Genomic DNA, 19,322 nt, shown 5'->3' with positions numbered 1-19,322 from the left:
AGCTTATTATTTAATATATCCCAGACCTTGACACACACCATTTTGAGCTGTGTTTTTGAGATGGTCAACATTACTCACTTCACATGGGGGTGGTCATAATCTTTTGGCTCGTCTGTGTATGTAGCGTGCTTAAACAATATCGTCCTTGAAAGTGTTCTTGCTGCAGTCTCTTTGCATTTCTAATGCCATTTGGAAAATGCACTTTGACCCTGTCTTGAGACTGTTGGATTCCTGTCTTCCAGTCTGAGGCATTAAAAAGCTTGGTAACTTTAAGGCTCACACAATGATATTGATTTATGCTTTTTCTCGCACACTGTTGCACGCTATTTGCATTCAGTATCATGCCCAGCTAGCTGTGCCGTTAAAGTTACCGTGGATGGATGTGAACAACAGCGGCACCTTACAGCCCTGATGTATAGGGGTGATTCTAGGATTTTTTTAAGGTGGGTGGAACAATTTATAATACAAAGGGCCAAACTTATCATTAGCCAATAATATGTTTTCAATCCATGAGTGTCAGGGGAGGGGACCAATCAGCTTTCAGCTGGGGCCAGTGCCCCTGTGGCCCCGCCCCTTTATCCACCCTTGCCTCCATAGCTCCCATTGGATGCTCCCTTCCCTTACCGGCTGTCTGGCCACTCGCCACTGCTCTCGACTCTCTCTTGCCAACCTGTACTTAAATATTTTCCCGGAGCTCCCCTGTGGTTCAGGAGCAAAAGCAAACCGACACACCAGAGAAGTAAAGAAGCAAAAACAAGGCCAGACGAATCCCAGAGGTTAAGATGATTAACAAATGGGCCTCGTTTTGTCCACTAATTGCCAATATGTCTGCAGTAAATGGCTCTGGAGTGTTTGGCAGGCAGCCTGGTGCTCGGCACGGGTGGTGAGGCGGCGGCCGGGTGTGGGGGGGGTATTGGATGGAGGGGGGCTAGAGCTGCACCCCGCCCCACTACTTCATGCTGCAGTCAGTTTTCAGGTCAGGCCAAGCAGCAGTCACGAACATGTGCCACGTATATCCCATCATCCTACCACCCTCTCTCTCTCCTTACAGCCCTGTCGGGGGGGGGTGGGGGGGGGTGGTTCTGGGTGACTGGATGGGCCTGGTGGCATCTGCCTCCCGGGGGATCAGCTGTGGCTCGTTCCAAGTCCCTTAGGCACTGTCACGCCAGTGCCAACACAGTGAGCACACACACACACACACACACACACACACACAGACTAGCTCCACTTGTAATAAATACTCCAATTTTAGCTCCTTTTCACCTAGATGGACCCTTAGTGGACTGTCTACAGAACTGTTAGACTGAGTCTTCAGCAAACCTGTAAACATTTTCGTTGTCCTGATGTCAGCTTCCATTGCAATCTACATTAGCAACAAAGAAAACAGAAAATATTTGTGGGTTTGTTTTCCCGCAGCGACACATTTAGAAATTGCCTCTAAAAAGCATAAATGTATCTCCTTGAATACCATCTCTGTTTTGTCGTTGATTGCAATAAATATTTTTTAGCAGATATACGATTCATTCTAAATCAAAGTCATCCAGGAGAAATGAATCAGGAGGATATTCTGAGTTTACGCGACGACTTGTGCAGGTCAGACGTGTCATAAGATACGGAAGGGAAAGAGAATCACATGACCCCTTTTGGTTTAGTGGTTCGACGCGTAATTGATGGTGGGGTGGCCGAGAGCCTTTCTCAGCGGGGTCCTTGGGGACATCCCAAAGACATGGCCAACCCATTTTAGCTGCCTGCTCAGGACAGCCAATGGCTGCGTGGCGCCCACATCGGCACCACTGGCATAACTTCACTGGCAAGGGGGTTAGTCCGCTAAACCCAAGACCCAGATTCCTCTGGCTGAAGGAGGAAATTGATCTCAGACTCCAGCAGACACCTCACCAGCAACCCCCACCAGCACAGGTGCAACAGGCAGGCCAATGGATGAATAACAGAGGTGGTTAGTTCAGGTCCAGAAAGTAAAAATCCAGGCCAGGATTTTGTTCCAACCAACCAGCTGAGTACTATGCGACTCTTTATACTCAACTGGTTGGTTGAAACAAAATCTTGGTCTGGATTTATGCTTTCTGGACCTGAACTATCCATTTCTGTTGAAGAACCAGGCTGGTCAAAACGTGGCTATTTCTAGACATAGGAAGGGGGCCTTTCTTTGGGCACGCAAGCGAGCAATGGTGCTTAACCTGACCTGTATCTTTAAAAACGCCCACCGACATACAACGGAGACATGCCAAAAAGCAGGCCGCCTGAGCTGAGTGCTCCGGATCCGCGCTGGCGAAGTTAATCCGAAGCTCCTCTCGGTGTCTCACAACTTCGGCGGTCCAGATCAGCTGCACTGCGCTTATCGCATTTCTCAATAAATCAGTTTCTTGGGTGTTAAAAAAAACGAAGGCTAATTCTTCCCGGCCAAACGTAGCATGATAAACAGGGGCATGTTGATTTGTGCTCCCCTCTTGCAATTTCCTATCATGTCGGGGCAATTTCCAAGATAATACGCCGTGAGATAATTATGAGTCTCTCAATATTCTGATGCTTTGTGAGTCATTGACACTCACCCCAGGTTCCGAAAGGCGTGTCATCCCAGGAGACATACGATTCATAGCAGCGTATTGAAATGGTTGACGTAAACTGAAAGAAAACAGGGTGAATAAGCTTTATGAAGAACCGTACGGAGTTATCTCGGCACAGACCCACCTGAGCCGCCTTGACATCCATCACCTTGCATCTCAAGGATCGGTGCCATCCAGCTTTGGGGGGGAGGCTGTCCCCATGGCCACAGCTGGAGAGAAAATATGAAGCATCCACCGTTACTCATCTGCCATCCCACATGTTGTAACCAGGACCACCCCCCACCCCCCCCAGACACAAATCACTTTGATCAAACCTTGATCAGGTTTGATGCACAGCTGTCATGTCATTAGAACCTGGTGGACCTCATGACACAGGAAATTAACCTTTAATTATTTGAGTCGTGGTTTGCAGCGCACGAATGCTATTTGAAGCAAGGAGATATTTAAGGCTGTATTACAGCTGGGAAGGACACACACAGATCACAACAATGAACTTCTGGCTATTTATTATCATTGAATGTTGAATATGAGTGATAGTACTTATACGGAGCCTTCATACTTTTCCAAAAAATATAAAAACGCTTCTCAATTAGTTATACAATCAAGCTATTGACTGCAATGACTAAGTATAAACCAGCTTCCGAGTTGCTGTTATTTCAGCACATTCTGCCAGTACAAAAGTAAGGAAACAGTAAACAATTTCCGTGTATTAATCCATGCTTCTCCCTTCTGCATGATGTATGTTCTTTCATAATCAACTCGGAAAGGTTGCGAGAAAATCCATGTTTGCGGAGAGGTATCTAAATTTTGACTGTGGTCATCCAGACCGCCATCCATCATCCTGTATGCGGAGTAAGTGATGGCACACGGGGCGAGGGAGGAGGTGCATTTTCAGAAGTACAAGCTTAACCTCCAGATGGTATACCCAGCTCTGTTCAGGAGCAGGACACCGACACTGGGATTGGCGAGGGACGCCACCCGAGAAGCTTCTGGAGAGCACGTTACAGCTCGAGTTGCATAAGGAAGCGAATATGTGTCACTAGAGGCAGCGAGAATTATGTTCAGGCAGATCATCCTCCAGATACCAATATGAACAACTTTAATTTATGTTGAAAGAGAGAATTAAAAGGCTGAGATGGTGAATAATAAGATTAATTACGGTTTACCATGACGATAAAGATCTCCCTTTCGCTGTTGCCTGATTGCAAAATGAAAAATGTATTTGAAAGCCATATATTAGATATGAGAAGAACAGTTATGAAAACTGACCTTAAACTTTTTAAAGAAAATATATTAAAGACGAAATTATGAACTGTCAGGGAAAGTGGTAAGTCATTTTCTTTTCCCTTGTGGGCATTCCTGGCCTTTGCAGCTGAGGAGATTTCATACTCTAATATTAGAAAATATTAAAGCAAGAATTATTTTTTGACATTTAAATGTTATTGCTTCCAACAAAGGCCTGTACATTCCCTCTCCCTCCATCTCATTGTTCTCTTGTTCTCTCTCTCTTCCTCTCTGTTTTCATAGAAATAGTTCACAGGACAGAGATGCCAATGATCGTTATTCGTTCAGTTTCAAGGGACCCTTGTCTCCTGATGGCCACGCTCCAAAAAATCTGTTTCACCTTATAAACATGAATAATTGGCTGCTCATGCAAGGAATGTGGTAAAAATTTCTTCTTGTCTGTTTGATGTGTCCTTCTGCACAGCAGGAATATCTCGCTACTCTCAGAAAGTCCCGCCCACCCAGAAAGTCCCGCCCACCCAGGAAATCCTACCCACCCAGGAAGTCCAGCCCACCCAGGAAGTCCCACCCACTCAATGCCTGGGGTGACTCCATGCCATGCGGTGCGTGAGAGCTGAATACCCACAGTGTTTACAGTGTGGTTTGGAGGTGACTGTGATACAGTCGCTCAAATGGATGGCAGTGCAGTCATTATATACTCTGTTAAAACCTTGACTAGACAAAGCGGAGTATTCTGATCATCTCAGCAGGTATGTAAATTTAATCATGATATAGGCCTTGGAATATTCTGATCAAATGCAGTTTGGAATGAGCCTGGTTTTTTTTTGCAATAACACTTATGGGGGGGGGGGGGGGGGTGTTGGGCATGCAGAGCCCTGCAGCCCCAAAGCCTGACATGACTGGTCCCCAGATAAACAAATAAGTTTGAGAAACACTGCATTATATACATTCATAAAGCATTACAAAAATGCCTACAAAAGGCGCATTATAGCCATGTTTATTATGCATTACGAGTGCCTCATGAAGCTCTTATGTATGATACACTGTGATACACTATAGATACCTTATAATGCATTATAACAGTCGGCATAAGCATTAAGGATGCTTTGTACTGCATTATAATGGTATCTATAGTGTATTATAGATACAAGCATGCATTATGACGGTTTATTAATTACTTAAAAAATGGCCTTAGGTAAAGTGTTGCCTAACCTTCTTTAATCACTGCACCGCAGTATTGAAGGATGCTGAATGAACTCAGTTATGTACTGCCAGTTTCTATCCACCTTACTTTCACAACCAGACTTCCCACTGCCAAATGTAAAGCACACTAGCTCCTTTATTTAGCATTGTATTGAACATGCAATCTGGAGTGACTAATCGTTTAGTAGTCCTGTAGTAGGAGTTTCTTTTTTTAAGTTATCTTTTATCTTGTTTTCTGGTGTGGACATGTCAGAAATGAGGCCTAACTGAGGAGCTAGCATCTCCTGACCTCAGCTGCAGGGGTGTCCTCTTGCCACATTTCTCTGCACGTGTTCAGCAGACCATGCGATTTCCTGCTTGCCAGCGACGGTGCCCTGTGCCTGCGCCTTGACAGGGTCTAACGCATTAGCGACTGGGTGTCCGTCAGAGGATGCTGGCCTTGACAGCGCCTCCCTCTGAAAGCAGGGTGACTATTGGGTGCAGTGCCAGCAGTGGGAGCGTCTTCGCAGATGTCGTCTAGTCATAAACAGGTCCAGATCGTGACTAGGCAGCACGTTAGTCAAGCGACTTGCAGACTGTCTTGAAGAGTGCTGGCTCAAGGCACAAGAGTAATTACCTTGGCATCTCTAAACAGTGGGGAAGATGGGGGGGGGGGGGGGGGGGAGGGGGACGTCCCAGGGCGGGGCAAAGTCAGAGGGCAATCCCATTATTCACCTGTACGAATTATTATTGGTTAACGGATAATAAGCAACTCACCAATTAGCAAGTACAAGGTAGAAATAGTTTAAAATGCGCTATGCATATCAGAAGAACCTTTGGATGTGTTTAATCCTCATGCCTACTTGTTAAATCCAAGCCTTCAAAAAACTACCCATCATGCCCCTTGTGTCACATGACTCCATTTCCCATTTTTACAGAGGGTGACTTTTCCCACACCCACTCCCACCCCAGTGTTGATTATTAGATTTTTTTTTTGTTTACCTTAATTCCAAAGTGCATTTCAAGAACCTTAATTGGTTTTGTAGATTCTTACTGCGACGACATATGCTGAATTTTGTTATAACTTTTAACATGGTGGTTCTCGGACTGAAACAGCTGGGCTTCTAACGGAGCTCCCGGCTTCAGCGGAAAGGGTACCCGGGTGCTCTGAGATGTTGCCGATATTCTGCGGTGGGTCTTTGATGGCATGTGCAACCTCAGCCCCCCTGCTCTGGTCAGCTAGGGCCACGCTGGGCCGTCACGGCAATTCTCCTGAGCTTCGCTTCGTAGCTGAGCTGAACAGATCCACTCTCTCCCTGCCGATGGAGTCTTTACTGTAGCTCTTTTCTTCTGAGCCAGCACCACCTTCTAATGAGGGATAGGGCCGAGCTTCAGGCTGCGGGTTCCTACAGCCCTCTCAGCTGGGACCTCTTGAATTCAGCCCAGGTCCAGTCCCTGCCAGCTCTATTTCAGCCCTCCTTAACCTGTATATTTATTAGTACTGCTATCGTGTGTTTACTGGCTCCTCTTCTGTTGGGTGTTAAGCCCCAACAAAAAAACCAATCCTCCCAGCCCATCTCACACCACACCATATTGCATGTCAAGAACTGACATATCTTACGGTGAAAATATTTTCACGATTGTGTGATTATTATTAATGCTTTCACAGTGTCACAATTGGTAGCCAGAGGTGCTGGTCGTGGAGCAGAAGCAAGTGTCTTTGACGCTGGGAGCATTACAGACGTCCAGGTGAACATCTCATACAGTCCTGGAAACACTTGAGACTCACAGCCCCAAAAATCCTGTGATGCCCAGAGTTTTGGAAGCACAGAAGGCATTGGAAATGATAGCAAGTAAGAAAAAAAAAAATCACTCCTTGTTTTTCTCTTGAAAATTACCCCATAAATATGCTCTCTTTTTTTTTATCACCATTGACAGATTTGTACCAGGTGCAGAATATTTGCAGTGTTAAACCGAAGGTGACACATAGTCCCTTCACCGTGTGAACAAATATTCAGCAATACAACCTGTGCAATTCAATTAAAATGAAATTAAATCTATAAGTTACCACAGGACCTGCTCATGCTCAAGGATCTTATTAATACCGAGCTACTATTTCACTGACTGTTAGATCTACTGCTAAGGACTTTCTTTATAATCTGAAAAGGGAATTGAACCGAAAGAGACCAATATTGCTTCACAGTACCTACTGCACAACACATTGAATTGTCAAGTGGGTCACTAACCCTGTTTCTGTGCTTTGGCTGAACTGAATGTTTTTATGGAGCTACAGTAGAAGATCCAATTTCATTAGTCACAGTTACACCAAAGCCATAAGAATTTAATGTTTCTTAAATCTTTTCAGCCGAACGGTGCATGTTTTTAAAGCGATGACAGCAGAATTTATGAGATTCCTGATACCAGTACTTGTTATTTATCAACACGATGCATCAACGAAAGTTGCATTTTTATATCGCGCTTTTAAAGACACCCAAAGAGCTTTACTGAACCAATGGGGAGCCACTTGAACCAGCACCACTGTGTGACACCCACCTGGATGATGCGGCAGCAGCCATTCTGCACCAGTACACTCACCACACAGCAGCTAAGGTGGTGAAGGGAAAGGAGAGAATTCATCAGTTAGACATAGGGGAAGATTAGGAGGCCTGATTTGATAGGGACACAATGGGAAAATTTAGCCAGGACATCGGGGTAGCACCCCCTACTCTTTTGACGAATACCCATGGATGATGTACATAACTGCACTGTACTATCTTTCACTGCTGTGCTGTTAAATATTGAAATTTGACTTGCACACACTTTTTACCTGTAAGGAAGACACTTTAAAAAGTGGATAGAACATTGAGTACATAACCAAAGACCTGACACTGAAGCCTTTAGGCATCTGTCTGATACCATAACATCCCCCCCCCCAGGTTGGTTACCGTGGTCAGATCACATTGCAGTTAAGGAACTAGACTCATGACTTATTGCAGGTTTGGAGGGGGACCAATCAGGAAATGCACTTTGTTAGAATTACCTCAGCAGAAATGCAGAGCAGCAGTGGATGGCTTTGGATAAGTATAAGTATGTACATTGACTGCTGAATTAAACACACCAGCAGTAGTGCTGTGTGCTGTGCCTCACACGTAAGAGGATGTCTTTGGAGGATTAAAGATTAATTGCCAATTTCCCCACTTTTTAATGCATTGATTAATTACCCTGAGAAACATTGATGAATTCAGAAGATTAACGCCACGAGGTTTACCCTGTTGAATTATTATTGACTTTGATTTGTTGCTATAAAAACTCCTCTGCACAGAAAGCAGGCCCTCATTCAGGATGCGGTTATCTGGAGGGCCTTCGCAGTTATCAGAGCACATCAGAAAAAGCGGGCACATGCCATTTAGGAAATAATGAGAAACAGGAGCGCTGTGCAAAAAAACACAGCTGAAGTTTATCAATAATGGAAAACGGTCAATGTAATAACCAGAAAGAATGTTTTCGTTGCACATGATTGGTGTTGCCAGGTTAATATTTCTCATTTTCTGATGGTTGTATTGTAATAAGGGGTGATACTGTGACTGTGCTGGATAACACCAACAGGGTTATGCGCTTGAATCCCACACTTGGTATGTGTGTGTGTGTGTGTGTGTGTGTGTGTGTGTGTGTGTGTGTGTGTGTGTGTGTGTGTGTGTGTGTGTGTGTGCGCGCGCGCGCGCTCGCTCGCAGTTTGCATTTTCCCTCCATGTCAAGTGGATTTCACCTGGGTACTCCAGTGATGGAGTTAGGTCAGTGTTTCTCAATCCAGTTCTCGGGGACCCACAGACAGTAGGGGAGCAAAAATTTGGACTCTCTGACAGGGAGCATAAAGGAAGCAAAAACGTTGACTGGCTGTGGGTCCCCAAGGGCCAGATTGGGAAACACTGAGTTAATTGTTCCTAATTAACGAAAGTATGTGCTCTACTATGCACCAGCATCTCGATCAGGGTGGATCCCCGTCTTGCCCTGGTTTGGCTCCATGCCCCCCAGCGTTGACCAGTATGCACATATACATATATATGTACATCCACACACATGAACACAATAGCCCTTTGAAGACAGCTTGCTCCACATCCAAAAAACATGCCGATGTGAAGTAACTGGGAAAAAATGACCAAATCTGAATGCTGTACATGTAGTAATTTCATATATGTGTAAAGACAGATTTACACAGAGTCCAGTCTGGTTTCCGTCATGAAACAGGCCAGCACAAGCACACATCATCTCCAATTCGATTATGGATTCTTTTCAAATGAAATATCCACTGAGCGAATGTGAAATCGAAGACTTTGAAATGGAAAAACGGAGTAATTGGCGAGACCCGTGCGTGATCTTTAAGAGAGCACTCTCGTCTCTGTTTATATCGTGTTTGCAGTGAGACATTTTTCTTGTCGGAGGAGAAATAATTGATTTTTGCCTGAGGAGCAGATGCACTTTCCGTTGCTTTTAATAGTCTCAGATATATGAATCCCAACGCACTGATTGAATTTATGGTTGGCACCAGAGTGCATTCTAGCATCTGGAAAATTATCAAGACATTTTACATACCTTTTCTGTCTTCCTTTTAGGAAGGTTGTGGTTAAGAAGTGCTCAGTGAAATTTTTTTAAAGTTATTACTGGATACTTACAAAAGCACCTTGTATCGAAATTTTTTACCTCCTATATTATCCATAATATTCCATTTTATCTTAATACCTTAAATTCAATGCATTTGCACATATACACCATGAAACGAGCATTTCGGGTGGAAAACATGTATAGATTTGTTTATTGACCATCCCTTATCAGGAATTATCAGCAGATGTGGTCATGTAAGTCATCAGAGGGTGGCCGATGAGAGCGAATGGCAAGCAAATGTACTCTACCCCTGGGTCTGAATTTGGGAAAATAACCATTGACTTCCTCTTGGAAGCCGATTCCTGTAGTCCTATGCTCTCAAGTACCTGTCCTGCCCACTGTCATACACATAAGACATCAGATTTCTCATGTGAGTTTTACTTACATGAAAATATTCTGAGGGCAGAAGTAAAAATTATTGGTTCAGAGAGAACCAATCACATTTAAAAAGAGGTGAGTCCAAACAACTAGATGAGGCAGGACTATCCAATCAGATGTCTTAGTCCTTACTCCTCGAGTCGCTTGGGCCTACCTCCTCTACAATCTGATTGGTTATCTCTCGGAACCAATCATTTTATGTTCTTCCCTCAAAACATTTTTGTGTCAGTAAAACTCCCACGAGCCATCAGATTCTTCCAGCCGAGCTACAGCAGATGAACTATCACATGTCCATTAATTAAAATTCTGTTAATTAAACACATACATAGGATCCTTCCCAACATGTGAGCCCGGGAACAACTAAACTGCGACAAAACTGCGCCAATGCTATATTGATCTATGCCCTGACAATATCTCAGACCCTGTGTCGGTTTTATTGTCCCCTTATTCCTAGATGGATTGTAGCACAGCTGCACGCTGCAGTGTTTTAATTTGCAGTTCCCCACAGGTATAGACTGTCTGGAGTCTTGTGTTCAAGTAACACAATCAGCTGTTTACCGCTGAAAAAGAAAAATGAGTCACAATCAGATTTGTCTCAGCCTCTCAAATTTAAGGGTCAGTCTGCTGTACAGATGCTCGCCGGGTTACGATGGTCCGCATTACGATATTTTGACTTTACAATGGGTAAATGTTTTTTTCACTTACAGTACATTATTCCACAAACTACACGAGATATTCGACACTTTTTTTTTGTGTTAACAATTTTGCCCAGCTGTAGGCTAATGTAAGTGTTCTAAGCGTGTTTAAGGTTGGCTATGCTAGGGTTTTATGTTTGTTAGCTTAGGTGTACTGCATAAAAATGAATTTTCACCTTAGGATATTTTCACATTCCGATAGGTTTATTGGTACGTAATCCCAATGTAACCAATTTTGGATTATATATTTTATGTTTTTCTGGAATTTATATGCTAATTGACATTATTTTGAAGTAGCTTTGACTTTCTTTTTTTGTGGCATCAGTGCTTATATTAAGGTTAATAAAATAATTTTCAGAGCGGTAGCCTCTGCGAGCAGCTTGCTGGCGGGAGACGGAATGATGGCATGAGAACCCAGCTGGGTAAATTCAGGGGAGGGGAGATGGAGAAAGGACGGAGAAAGGTTTCTCCATATATGTAATGATTTAGAGTTTGTTTTTTTTTATGATTCATGGGGCTTTATCCCCCCTCCCCGCAACATTTTTCAAAAATAAACATTCTTAAGAGAGTTGCTCTCATTTTTGCATTAAAAGTAACAATTTTTAGTTTGCTTGGTTATATCCCATTTTCGCTTATATCCTATTGAGAGTGCCCTGTACCTTGTACCTGGATATAGTCTCCAAGGCTGTCAGGAGCCATAAACTGGACAGGTGGCTATAGAAAATGAATGGACAATTCCACGTGTCACATGACTCAGTCCTGCCTTGTGATGTAACCCTGCAATGTTCCATGCCAGACATAGCACAGCAGCTCAAAACCATTCAGAGCAGTACCCGGAAATATTACAGATCGCAGGCAGTGGAAATCCCCGGTTTCCAACACTTTAAAAGTTTAGGCATCATGTGTAATAAAAAAAAGATGAAACATGATGGAATTTCAATCAGCTGTGCTAACACAAAGTGGGCTGCATTCACAGTGAATCCCTTCAGTGATATTTAGTCAGTCGATACCTGGTGTTCAAACACTGGGCGTCTGATTTTTCTGTTTATCTATTCGGTCGTCAAGGGAATAATTGGAACAGAAGGTCATCAGTCACTCAACTTGGAACAGGCTTCTGCCCACACAAGTATGGATTGAAAAATGGCCAAGTCAGAGAATCTGTGTGCATTTATATACTACATATAAATAATGTTTGGCATGCATCTTGCTACATTTGTGTTGCAAGTTAAACAAATGTCGAATATAATTTTCCTGGCTATTATCACACAAGCACAAAGACCTTTGCAAAACTCCCAGTCCTGCAGTGTAGGATAGAAAAAGTTGTCTCAGATGTTGCGTTACTTGAAGTGAAATAGCTAGTGAGTCTAATGATGTTCTTTCTTTGTTGTCAGAAAATTCGCAGCCTAACCTTTCTATGTGCTGTGGATCTGCCAAAAAAGGACATGTAATTCCCAAATTTCTAACGTCAAACCTGTTGACCTCTATCAATCCCTGGTGCTCATACTGTGTCAGGATTTCAGCGACTCCACCAAGCCCAAGGTGAGCCAGTCTTTGGGAAGTTTATACCCAGCTGTTATAGAGGAGTGTGAATGTATCTCATGCACTTGGTCTGCGGCGTTGTAGAAAGAGGGGAGAGAGAGAAAAGCAAGCTGATACATTTCAGAAACATGACACGTTTAATTGAGATTATACACCCTATTTCGAGCAGATCCAGAGGCTTCTGCGCTGCCCCAAGGATCGACATGCCAGGATTGTTTTTGTGGTTTGCCTTGTTTTTTTTCCTTTGCTGATTTGTTCGTGTTTTTCCTTTCCCACTCTTTTATTATGCCTGAACATCCAAAGAGAAAGGAAAAATCAGAATGGCACATGGCGGTACATACATTACTCGTGGTGTTTTTTCACATATGATAGATATTATAAAAAAAAAAATGGTACATCAGAAATTAGGGAGTTGATTTAATCTAGGCTTAAAAGATCACATCGGAATATCTATCTTATAGAAGGATAAATAGGATGTACCAAGCAACACAAGTCAGAATATCCACTGTCCACGACATATCGACTCACAATGCACACAACTACTATTTATCCAATACCATCCCATAATCCTTCTATGTAAGAACCTTCCCAGTTTCCGCTATTGCAGTGAGCTGACATTGTATATCCTTTTATTTGCAGTTATTTGTATATAGTCCATTTATGTTCCGCGTATCTTTCACATTTCATTCTGTACATCTTCTTTTTCGCTACCTTTTAATGGATTATTATGATACTGACACCTGCACCAACAAAAATTCCTTGTACTGTACATGTGGTACTTGGCGAATAATAAAGATTCTGATATGACATCATTACTAATAACAATATAATTACAGCTACTAGCAGTGTTATTGTTATAAGTAGTAGTCGTGTTATTATTCTTATTCATAATATCTTGTGCTTTGTTAATAACAATAAGTGATTGTGCCATTTGTTTTCATTATTTATAATTGTATGTAATTAGCGTGTGATACTGTCTGGTCATTAATGCATAATAGGCAATGTGAGTTAACTTCGGTGTTTTCAAAAGCTCTCATGATGTTATGATGGACAGCAAGGCCGGCTGTCATACTCTGCTCTGTAGTGTCGGTAAACCGTTTAGCTTGGAGAAGGTGCTGCAGGTGGGAACCATGACAAATACTGAGGAAACCTTATGAACCCCTCACAGGTAAAATGGCAGCTGGAATATCTGCATAAATAGAAACGAGCGTGATACTAAAATGCTGACATTATGTGAGGCAGGAACCGTTTGTCTCACTCTGGCTTTAGTATGCACAATCCTTAATGCCCAAACTGCAGATCACTGCCTGCATCTGGGCATTCTCTGGGCTGACTCCAGCCCCTGGCTACATGCAATCGATACTGGAGCTCTCCAAGGTGCTGAACGGCCCCATCACCGCATGCGAGGAGGAAATCTCGGGGGGAATGCATGATCAACCACGGTAACTGAAAGCGGAACTTAAAACTCTGCTTTTGTTAGCTAGTGAGCCTGTGAGTGAATGCGTGAGTGTGTGCGTGAGTGAATGAGTTAGTGACAACACGCCGAGGAGTTTTCACTGTCTGTTTTTACACATTCCGTGTCAACAGATTTATTACTGATCTCAGTTGTAGACCTCCAGCATATGCATTTCAGCAGACAATGTACGATGTTTCTCACTTGTGCTAAAATGGTACAGCTACTTTTAAACGTGTCATTTTAAATTCACAGAACAAATGGGTTTCATATCATACAGGCTACATTGATTATAATTGTGATAAATGATTAATTTTCATGACATGATATGTATTAAATTATTCTGTTTCCTTACCTGAAATTAACTCTTCCCGAACTTAGGAATAAAATGACCCAGGATATCAATGATCACAGCGTACAACAAACTTCTTTAGCTTTTCACATGTTTTATATGCATTGTGATTTCACGCATCCAATGCGTCCAACTTGGCAGTTGTTCAATATGTTGCATGGAAAGAAAATTGCTTTTGAGACATCAAACTGTCTTTTTTTTGGCTGTAGGGGAATTATTGCCGTTCTAGTGCTACTGCTAACTGGAACCTGTGCAGACGGAATCAACTCTTAATGAACTATGGATCACTAAAGATGAGGTGGGTACAATTGGGCTGACAGTAACCCAGAAACCATGGGTAAAACTGTGCCGTTCTTCTTATTCAACTTACAGCTGCTACTCTGCCGGGAAGATGAATGTTATCGTGCATGGAACACATTACAATGTATTGTCTATGTTGCTTTGCAGTACAATAGTAGTGCGCAAAAGGATATCAGAAATCGATGGTTCAGAAAAGGTTGCATCAGAGTCCATAAAGAAATAACCCGGATCTAATTTTTAACTTTCTGAGCTCAGTGTGACGACATCCTTATTCTGTGCTTTGTAGACTTGTTTACCTGTAGCGGGACACAGTGCGACGCTGGTGAAGCACATCGTAGGAATGACTGCGTTCATCGCATCAAAACGACAGCAGTGAAAGTTGCACAATACGTAGCTCTAAGCAATGCAATAGCTTTGGGGGGAAAAAATCTTGTGCCACAAGCTAATATATTCTTATTACATTTCTCACCGAGAGACATTTTTTGGGAGTGAATCTATTAATATTCTTTCTTTATTATTTTTATATGCAATTCCTCCATTATGTATATTTATTTACCTTTTATTACGTATGAAGGTTATTAGTTGTTATTGCTGTTTTTTCATTTTTTTTTTATTAAATGCTTGCTGGAGAGTGTTTTGTTTGGCATATTTACTAATTTATTACTTCAGGAATAAATATAGGTACGGAAAATTCTATATATTTGGGCATAAAGAAAACTTAACCAAAAATCACATTCCTCTTCAATGAAATGGATTTTCCTGGTATAGTCTTATAAATTAACTCCTGTTTCTTTATACACATCAAAGCTCATGAGCAAATTCATGGTTTAATATTTTATTTCCAACATCTGTCATGCTTTTTATTGCAGGATATGATTCCTGATCATCACAGTAGAGCAGAAACGGTGCACAGAGTGCCCCGGATTGTCAGAAAAGCGGTATTTTCCAGTAATTACCCTTAATATCCCTTTCATCCTGAGCCTTACAAGGAGAGTGTTTCGACATACTTCACTTTATTGCATCTGGGTAGCATTCTAATCACCTACAGGCCATTCACGCACCATTGACACCGAGGCTCTGAAAATGATAACGTATGAGAATAGCCATCATTGACATTTCGACCCGTCTTTGAAAGCGGTGGAAACACTGCATTGTTTCACCGGACAGTTCGATGTCTTAGCTGGTCGCTTAGTGACGGCTTCGTTGCCATCTTGAGGTTAAATTGTCTAACTCTGACACTAGGAGCTTGTGGCTTCAATAGCCAGATAATTCACGCTGGGGTGCTGAAAAATGATGACTCATGGCCTGTGTCCTTGGCCCACTGAGACAAGCCATAGTCATAAGCCCTTACCATAATTACGTTTGTAGCTTTATCGTCCATCTTTCAAAGTACGAATTTCACCATGACGATGACTTTTTCATTAAAAATACTTTTGACTACAAAAATGTTTTTATATCATTACAACCAAGACAGAACCCCGATTTATTTATCACAATAGTACAAGCAAATGTCTTTAAATACCCACAGTCCTGTGAAATAAAACACTGAGCTGCCGTTTTACAGGCCAAGAAACGTTTATTGGTCTGATGTGCATCCAAATGCATTTTGAATATGTATATTTTTGCCCCAAATGTAAGTGATTGTAATTGTCGCTCTTGAAAAGCCAAGTAGCTTGTGAGTTCCGCTTTCTCCGTGTATCTAGATGAGACCTGTTTGATTAAAGCCGCTCTTCTTGTGTAATTATGTTTTGTAGGGGCATGAAAAAAAAAAAAAACTAAAATAGGGTGAGCCTTGGTTTAAAATGGTTTCATTAGGCGTGAAAGGCAAGATGAACTGAGACAGATTGTAACAGGTTCTTTTTTAAAAAGAAATGAATGAAGAAGATGATCTTGCCAAGGATTATTATAACTGTACACTGTTGTTTTTGACAAAATAACAAAAAAAAACTTAAGGAAATAACCCCAAGTGAAAAAAGATGTGCTCCACAGTTTTGTTTGCATTGTTGTCGTCTCACAGAGACTTCCAGCTCAGCATTAATTGTTATCATTACCGCTCACATTAAATTACCACAATGGTTTCCTAATCAGCAGGTTAGAATGATATTCAAATCAGTGAAGAATTTCGTACATGCAGTAATTAAACATTATCGCAAAGGTGCGGAAGGTACAAAGCTGCGTCTGATGCAATCTTAATTACGGTTTAATCATTCAAAGTGTCCAGTAATACCTAAAGGCTGAACCGTGCAATATTCTATAAACCTGAATCTTTTTATTTTATACATTTGTGTAAAAAGTACCCAAGTTACTATATATTGCTATTTTGTGTTCTTCCACAGTAGCTAAGGGGTGGATCATAAAATGTCTAATTAGGGCCATACATTTCATAAATGGCACCATGCGGACTTGGTACCGGCCATTATTAGCCATCCAGGCGCTTATCCTAGTGATGGTCACAGGAAGCCCAGGCACCCCAGGTGGTACAGGGCTGGCGTGTACCTTGGATGGGATGCCAGTCCATCACAGGGCACATACACATACACATTCTGCACACAGGGGCCAATTAGTCTAACTAGTAAATCTGCAGCATAGGAAGAGAGTCCACACACACTGAACAGTGGAGAGATTCCAGCCACCTGTACTGGAGGTGTAATTCAACAGTGGAAACTGCTGGGCCACGACATCCATTATTATTATTGCTGTTTATGACTCAAAACAACATATGATGACATATGCTCTCTGTCACATACCGGCCTGCTTAATAACCTGAAAATTAGTATTAATCATATAATTAAGTTACATGCTTAAAATACATACAAGGCCTTAACAGCATTTAGATGCCCAATGTAGAGTAATCTGATATGGTTTTGACTTATGGTTGAGCAAAGCCTAAAATGGTCCAAAAAATACCAAAGAAAAATAAATAAATAAATAAATAATAATAAAAATATATATATATATATATATATATATATATATATTTTTTTTTTTTTTTTTTTTTTTTTTCACTTGTATATATGTATGTATGTATGTTTAGAACGTATAACCCCAAAGGGACATTTTAAGGACTTAAGGAAGACAACTCTTTCTTATAACATAGAAAGACTGAGTAAATTAAGAAAATACTTTACTATATGAAACAGCAGATATCGTTTTCGTCGATTTGGACTGGTTTTGAGTGCTTAATATAGAACTAGTTAAGATGAACAGTCCGTGTAAGGGGACAGGATTCAAATGTACTAATTTACGACTCGATACAGCACGTTTCAGCCGAATCACGTCACTGGGTGCTCCTTATCAAGCGTAAAGTTTGGCGCATTGCAAACCCATTCAACTGATTATCTATACAGCACCTCTTCAGCGCTCACAATTTCTGCTGCCTGCTGATAAGACAGTTGTCCCTGTTCCTCTACGGATCTTGTCCTGTTTTATTTCATTTTATTTTATTAATTCAAGCTCAAGCCTTGTTAATTTATCCGAGCCTCGTCTTTTTTTAAAACGACTTAGCGCAGATGCACAGGTACAAGGTCGCAAAGGATATACAAGCATTTGCACTAAGAAGAATAGCAATTTATGGAAACGTTACATAAATAAGTAAGCAAACAAAACACTTACATTACAAGCCAGTTCCTTATTTGTTTCTCAGGGATTAACTGTACAGTACATGAATTGAAAGTTTGGCTTCCCTAACGCATCGGTTAAAAGTAACGCAGAAATAGGCTATCTCTAGTTAATCAAAAGTGTGTACAAAATTAACTTAACGGGACGTTAAACCTGCTCATTTAGAAATGTTAGTAATACATGTCATGTTTCATTTCCAACTAAAACGTCCACGGTGATCAAAGGTAAAATGTACGCTACGCATTTCAGACGAATTTCCTCGTCCAGAGGGAACTTCGCAGTCAAGGAAATGGATTGTAGACGGAAGAAGCACACGGGTAAATCGCAGTCGTTATATATAGATATATGTATATTCATACATTTAAATACACACACACACACACACACACACACACACACACACACACATATATATATGTATGTGTGTATGTATGTATATGTGTGTGTATGTATGTATATATATATATATATATATATATATATATATATATATATATATATATATATATATATATATATATATATATATATATATCCTCTATTTACCCGTCTTCTTCTTTATTCTAAATGTGTGAGTCTATGTGTGCGTAAAACACAGCACCATTTCCAAACTTTGGGTTCCCGTTGCGTATCCTGTTCACGTTGTCGGTAGTTGTCCTTGATCCTTAAATGTTTGTTTTTAGCTTTCAGTTCATCTTCAAGGGAAATGCCTTATACGTGATTTTGGGTGAGAACACGCGTGGGCCGGAATACTTTAATATAGCCTAAACCATTAGAACTTTACGGAATAAATTCATATTAGCTGGAGTATCATAACATTTTCCCATGACAGCGTGCTGAAAGGAGTGAAAAAATAACGTCCACTAGTTTTTTCCCCGTCTTTTGTTAGGAGGATGGCAGTTTTCTCTTAATTTGACGTTTCATTGACACGGTAAACCTGAACACTGTAAATAATGTTGTGGCTGTAAAGGAAAATTTCTTACCTGAGCGGCCTTAGCAAATGTCAACGCAGGTCATATTTCCAAAAAAATACAAATAAAAAGAGTTGTGATATTAAATATTCTAAATGCAGAAAACCCTGCGGTTAATGCGAAAATATTTTGACTCCGTATCGTTTGCACGACTTCAAGATCACATAATGTAAACTGTTAATATTTCTGCGTCCTTCGGTGGGTGGGTAACAGTATGAATCTTAACAAACATTTCTTATCCGAGGTTTCAGGGCATACTTTGCCAACAGAAATGGACTGACACTACTTCTTACGTCTGCAAATGTCAGACTTTTAACATTTCATGGTGTGTTAACATCACAACAAACG

This window comes from Brienomyrus brachyistius, chromosome 12 (genome assembly GCF_023856365.1).
Source record: "Brienomyrus brachyistius isolate T26 chromosome 12, BBRACH_0.4, whole genome shotgun sequence".
Classification (NCBI taxonomy): domain Eukaryota; kingdom Metazoa; phylum Chordata; class Actinopteri; order Osteoglossiformes; family Mormyridae; genus Brienomyrus; species Brienomyrus brachyistius.
Note: the sequence above shows the minus strand (reverse complement) of the source record.